Below are 7,131 nucleotides of genomic sequence, written 5' to 3'. Positions count from 1 at the left end.
CGGCCGCCCGCCACCCGTTCTGACGCGCCTCCGGCGCCCTCCCATCCCCGACGCCCCTCTAGTGGCCGAACCTCCACACTAGCCCCCTACGAGAAGTTCGCGTTGGATCCCGCCTCTCCTCTTGCGCGTCGCCAGCAGGCCGGCATCCTTGCGCGACGCCGCCGTCGAAGACTAATCCTGGCAGTAGCAGTAAGTTCGCATTGGATCCCGCCTCTCCTCTTGTGCGTTGCCACCATGACCACTCACCTCGTGCTATCAGCGACCTGCCAAAGCCTAAGCGGTGACCTGTCCGAGGCCTAAGCACGAAATTCATGCTTGAATCTTCTCCAAATTGATGTTGCCTGCAACGGAGGGGAAAGCCTGTAGTCCAGCACTATGATGGGAGAAACTGCTTCTACTTTTCTTCTGAAATCGTAATGCCATGTCTTGATTTTCAGAGGTAGTTTTTGGTTTGTACCAACCATTTAAGATGGTATCTCATCTGAATGTTGTATGCATGCAGACCAGTGCTCTCTGTGGCACCGCGGAGCCGTTTGCCTGGCGGGTTGAGCAGCTCATCAAGGGATCGCTCGAGGTCGCCGGCTGCAAGGATTAACGAAGACAGAGACAAAGGTAGCAGGGACAGGAAGCATGACTGAAAATGAGAGAGTGACGATGAAATACAGTGTACGCTGCACCTTGGTTTCTATTTTTAGTGGAGGCTAGAGATAAGCACATTTGTCTGTTTATTAGAGGGGATTTGCCTAACATTTTTCCTAGGTTTTGTATCGTTGTGTCCCGTGTTATCCATGTACAGGCAAGGCATACTTTATGTTTTTACGGTTTCTTGTTACTCAAACGTATGTAATGGCACCCATTCTTGTTACTGAAATGTACGTAATGGTACCCAGAAATTTGAATTTGTGTCGCTGATTTGTTAGAAAAATGCTAGGGGAAGAGGACAAGAGGGCGCCATGATACTACACCTTTTTGTATGGTGCTATGTTGTTTAGGGAGGGCTTGGGGCCTGAACCCACAACTCCATATGCACATCCATTTTGGCAAAACTTTTGTGTAGAATGATGAAATTTACAGAACAAAAAATGCTTTTACATATCCAGGAAAAACGACAACAGAAAAACAAACCAATAGAAGTTTACAAAAAAGAAACTACAAAAGTACATTAGAAGTTTACGACGGCACATGGAGATTTCGGACGCAAAAAAAGAAGTTCAAAAGAGAGAAGATGGGAGGTTCACGAGCAAAAAAATGTGAAGTAAATGAAATCGAAAAAATGATGGACATGTCAATTACAAAACTAGGATTTTTTTTGTTACTAAAAGAAATAAACCAAGAAGGTCAATTTACCAAAATAGAGCAGTTCAATATTTGTCAAAAACTCATATTTTCCTTGTTACTAAAGAATACAATCGAGAAGTTCAAATTAAAATAATGGAGTAGTTCGATGTATACGGAACACTAAAAATCTTTCCTTTTTTCTAGGAAAAATTGAAGATATGAAGTTCAATTTTTAAAAAATGTTTGCTAAAATCATAATTTTATCTAAGAAGTTCAAATCGAAATAATAGAGAAGATCAAAGTTTTATAAAATATTTATAAACGATTATAAAAAAATCATCTTTTTTCCTCCTTAGTAAAAAATAAAATGAAGAAGTTCAAATTAAAATAATAGGAACAACTAAAAAAGTTTTAAAAAAGAATTCTCCAACGTTTTAAAAAGCTAGAAGCTCAAACAAAAATAACGAAAATGTTCGATGTTTATTAAAAAACCTAGGATTTTACCGTGTTTATAAAAGTCAGATATACCCCGTTTTTAAGAATCAACTGTGAAGTTCAAATTTAAAAAATAGTCAAATTCAATATTTGTTTAAAAATTGAAAACAATTCTTTACTCAAAAAATAAAAAATGTGACGTTCAAATTAAAATAACACGGAAGTTCAAAGTACATTAAACCCTAGGATTTACAAGTACAAAGAACTTCATTTTTGGCATTTTTAAAAGGGCCAATTCCAGTTGTGCCCCTAACTCGAACCCACTACTCAGTTTTGCCTCTAATTTTTAGGTATGCTCAGTTTTGCCCCTCCGCTGTTAGTATCACTTATAGAAGTGCCCTTTTGCGCCGTTACCGTCTGGTCAAAGGACTTTGACCACCCAGAAAAAATAGCAAAAAAAATCAAAAAAATCTGAAATTTTGTGGGATCGAAGATAGTCATGTCCGCAAGGCGCGTTCAAATTTGTGTGCCGTTCGGACACCCTGAGAGCTCGTGGCAAAGGAAATCATAAATTTCGTACGCATGTGAATAGTAAATTCGAAAAAATAGAAAAAAAATCAAAAAAAATATGAAATTTTGAGGAACTGAAGATACTTAGGTGCACAAGATGTGTGCACATTTTTGTTGTGTTTGGACATCGTATGAGCCCGTACGAGCTTATAGGAGCTAAACTTTATTTTTTTCTCCGCGAGCTCCTACGATGTCCAAACACAACAAAAATGTGCACACATCTTGTGCACCTAAGTATCTTTAGTTCCCCAAAATTTCATATTTTTTTGATTTTTTTCTATTTTTTCGAATTTACTATTCACATGCGTACAAAAATTATGATTTCCTTTGCCACGAGCTCTCAGGGTCCGAACGACACACAAATTTGCACGCGCCTTGAGGACATGACTATCTTCGATCCCACAAAATTTCAGATTTTTTTGATTTTTTTTGCTATTTTTTCTGGATGGTCAAAGTCCTTTGACGAGACGGTAAAGGCGCAAAAGGGCATTTCTATAAGTGACACTAACGGCGGAGGGGCAAAACTGAGCATACCTAAAAATTAGGGGCAAAACTGAGTAGTGGGTTCGAGTTAAGGGCATAGATGTAAACTGAGCATACCTCAAATTTTCATCGTTACTAGAGAATAAAAGCAAGAAATTCAAATTAAAATAATGGAGCAACTAGATGTATACAAAAAACACAGATTCTTCTTGTTTCTAGAAAAAATATATTTAATTTAATTAAAAAAATTGTTTGATGCTTCCTTAGAAAAATCATTTTTTCCTCTATCATAATATAACTACGAAGTTCAAATGAAAATAATAGCGAAGTACGAAGTTTACAAAAAACTCAGATTTACATGTTAGAAAAACTCGATACCATTTTTGGCATTTTAAAAACTGCTCATAAATGGTAACGAATTTGAAAAAAATTGCCTACATGAAAAATCGCTTAAAAACATAAGTTTTCCAACTGTATGTCATACGCATTATTCACATAATATAATTTGAATGTTTTGTGTTTATTTTTCAAAACAAGTTTTAGCGTGTTCAAAAAAGATGCTTGTAACCTGTCATGATTTTGTAAAAAAACGCTTTCCAATAGTTTCTATTGGTATCATTTGCTCAAATTCGATGAGTGCTGTAGAAGTTCAATTTGAAAACAACCAGAAGTCCAAGTACTCCATGGTGTGTGTTTTCATATGAGAAAAAGGAATAAAAAGGCAAAGTCTAAAAAATTGTTGCGAGAAGTTCAAGTGCTTGGCCTGAGGAAGTTCAAAAATACTCGCGAGAGAGGTTCACTATGTATTTACATGTGCAAAAACGAACAAAAAATGTTGTTTTGTGAATTAAAATAATTCTCTCAATCCAATACAAATTTGAAACAAAATTGCTCTACATTAAAAAGTTCCTCCTATTCAACAACTTTCCAAGGTGTATAAATATTATTATTCTGAAAATAGTTCCTCCTACATGGAGTGTGTTTCATATATGAAAAAAGGAATAAAAAGTCAAAGTCTAAAAAGATATGGAAGTTCAAATGTAAATAAGTGAGTGGTTCGATGTTTATTACATAACAAGAACTTTTCCCCTATACAAATGAATAACAACAAAAAGTCCTGATTTAAAAAATGAAGTTGTTTGATGTTTATAAAAATCTTAGATTTTCCCGGATACTAAAGATTAAAACCACAAAGTTTAATTTTAAATATAGAGTAGTTCAATAGGAGTAAAAAAATTGTTGCTAGAAGTTCAAGTGCACATACCGGGAAAGTTCAAAAAGTTCCTCCTGTTCAACAAGTTTCCACAATGAAAGTTCAAACTAAATTAACAAAAAAATAGTTTAGAAAAGTTAATTAGAAAAAGAATGCGGAGGGGGTCCAATATTTATGACAAAACTAGGATATTTTGATGCTAAAAGAAATAAACCAGGAAGTCCAAATTACAAAAAAAAAGTTCAATATTTATAATAAAAATGCAGGTTTTCTTTGTTACTAAAGAATAAAATTAAAGAAGTTCAAATTAAAATAAAAGGAGTAGTTTGATGTTTATAGAAAACTAAAATTTCTTTCCATTTCTAGGAAAAACAAAAGTATGAGGTTTAATTTTTAAAAAAGTGTTTGATGCTTATTTGAAAACACATTTTTTTCTAAGAATAAGACTAAAGAAGTTCAATTTGAAATAACAGAGAAGTCTGAAGTATATAAAAAACTCAGATTTATTGCAAGAAGTTCACGTGCACCTCCGTGCACGATTCAAATTTTATATTGCGGGACGTTCGACCTCCAATTACATGTTTTAAAAATGGCAAATGACATTCGACCTTCAATTGTGCGTAATTCAACGTATACACAAAAATGTGATAGAAGTTCATAGTGAAAACAGCGAGAAGTTCAAGTACTGCAAGGAATGCATTTCAGGTGACAATAAAAGTATAGAAAAATGGAAGCTTAAAAGGTTTGTGGACAGAAGTTCAAGTGCTCTGTCCGGGGAAGTTCAAAAATTCTTGCAAGAGAGGTTCACCATGTATTTCCATGTTCGATTTATTCCGTATAAAAACTGAATACAATTCTTTACTCAAAATATGAAAAGGTGAAGTTCAAATTGAAATAAAGAGAAGTTTGGAGTTTATTAAAACCTAGGATTTACCTATTCAAAAAATAAAATACACAGCACCATTTTTTGCACTATTAGAAACAACTCATAAACGAAAAAAATGGTTGCTAGAAGTTCAAGTGCTCGGCGAGGAAAAGTTGAAAAATTCTTCTAAGAGAGGTTCATCGTGTATTTAGATGTCCAAAATACATAAAAATATATGTTATTTTTGTGTTTTAAAATAATTCTCTCAAAGCAGAGAGAAGTTCAAAGTGATAACAACTGGAAGTTCACGTACTACATGGTGTGTATTTCATATAAGAAAAAATACAAAAAAAGTGAAACAGGGTGAAGTTCAAACAGAGATGCCCCAGAAGTTCAATTACTTCACGTAGTGCAAAAAACACCACATAAAAATCAGCACGTCAAAAATAGAGTGAAGTTTGAACAGACACGTCCTAGAAGTTCAACTACTTCGCGCAGTGCAAAAACAACACGTTAAAAGTAGTGTGAAGTTCGAACAGACATGCACGAGAAGTTCAACTACTTCACGTAGTGTATTTCCATTCGCGATGAAGGCAGAAATCATGATCTCGTCATTATATAATTTACATCAAAACAGCAGGAAATCATTTGTGTAAGTTCAAGTCCTCGGTCGAAGAAAGTTAAAAAATTTATTGTGAGAGAGCTTTGTACAAAAGAAATATCATTTGTGTGACATTGACGAATGTATGAGAAAATTACAAACGAAAATACGTCACGGAAGTTCAACATGAAAACAACTGGAAGTTCAACTACTACACTGAATGAATTTCAGATGAAAAACTTTTAAAACCGTTGCGAGTATGAAAAAATGATCAACACGGGAAAGTTGCGTGTCTACAGCAGCTTTCCATTGGTATATCACTTGCTCAATTCCGATGAGTGTTCCGGTGCATGGATGGAGAGCTACGGGCAAAAAAAGCACTTGAAAAACAAAGTGAAGTTCAAGGTTTCATACCGAGAAGTTCAGGTACTTCACGCGATGCATTTTTGGCAAATCTGTTTCGCGATAAAGGCAGAATGAATGATCTCGCCATTTTTGAAATTACTTGAAAACCGTTGGGAATCAGAGAAAACTGTCAACATGAAAAAGTTTCGAATTTTCCCTAGCTTTTCAACGATATATTATTTGCGCCATTCCGATAAAGTTTGTAAAAAATACGACGAAAATATGTTTTTCGCCATTTTCAAAACTGACTTAAAACTGTAAAGATTTGGGAGAAATAATACATACCAAAAAGTTTCGCATTTATTCAAGCTTTCCAAGTCCATATCATTTGCTGCATTCGGACGCATAGTTAAAAAATTAGCTCGAAAATACGAACTCGGTAGGACTTGCACCGTTTTCTAAATTACTCTTAAACCGTTCAAAATTAGAAAGAACTTTTAAAATGAAAGAGTATCGCATTTTTATAAGCTTTCCAACGCCATATCATATGCCTCAATTGGATTAGCCATTTAAAAATGACGTCGAAAATACGAACTCGGCGGTTCGGTTTGCGAAATTTTACGTTTTTTCAAATTACTCTTTAACCATAGAGAATTAGAGAAAACTTTCAACATGTGGAAGTAGCGGTTTTGCAGCAGCTTTCCAATGCCATATTATATGCATCATTCCGATAAACGGTTTAGAAATGCGATCGAAAATACGATTCACATTTTGTGTGTGAAGAAAAAACGGTTTTCAAAACTACTCTTAAACCGCTTACATTATGACAAAAATTTAAGTTGGGTCATGATACTGGTGCCCATAGCTTTCCAACGGTATATCGCAAGCCCCATTTGGGCAATGCTGGCGGAAGTTCAACCTAGTTCATAGGGAAGTTCAACGTACTACTAGCGGGGCAGGTTAGGTTGTGATCAGAATATTATTCTCATCTCGTGATCAGAATAGTGTTTATATATATATATATATATATTTTTATATATATAGGAGTACTCCTACTACTCCAGTACGCGAGCCATGAGATGATGGGAGGGAAAACCCGAACACATGGTTGGGCTATCCAGTGCACCCAGATTGTGGTGCGACACGTCCGTTCGACTTCAAAAGTCAAACTACCAGTGTACAATATTGGCTCCCAGCAAAGTTACTACTTAAAGAAAAGGCCGTCGTGCGTTCGGCCGGGATCGAACCCACAAAACGAGCTATACACTCCGGCGACCACTAGTAGTACTCGTTGGAATACAACGCAACGTAAAATCGCCTTTTGTTGCTAGTACATTGTTC

Source organism: Triticum dicoccoides, chromosome 1B (genome assembly GCF_002162155.2).
Source record: "Triticum dicoccoides isolate Atlit2015 ecotype Zavitan chromosome 1B, WEW_v2.0, whole genome shotgun sequence".
Lineage (NCBI taxonomy): Eukaryota > Viridiplantae > Streptophyta > Magnoliopsida > Poales > Poaceae > Triticum > Triticum dicoccoides.
This window is presented reverse-complemented; position numbering follows the sequence as displayed.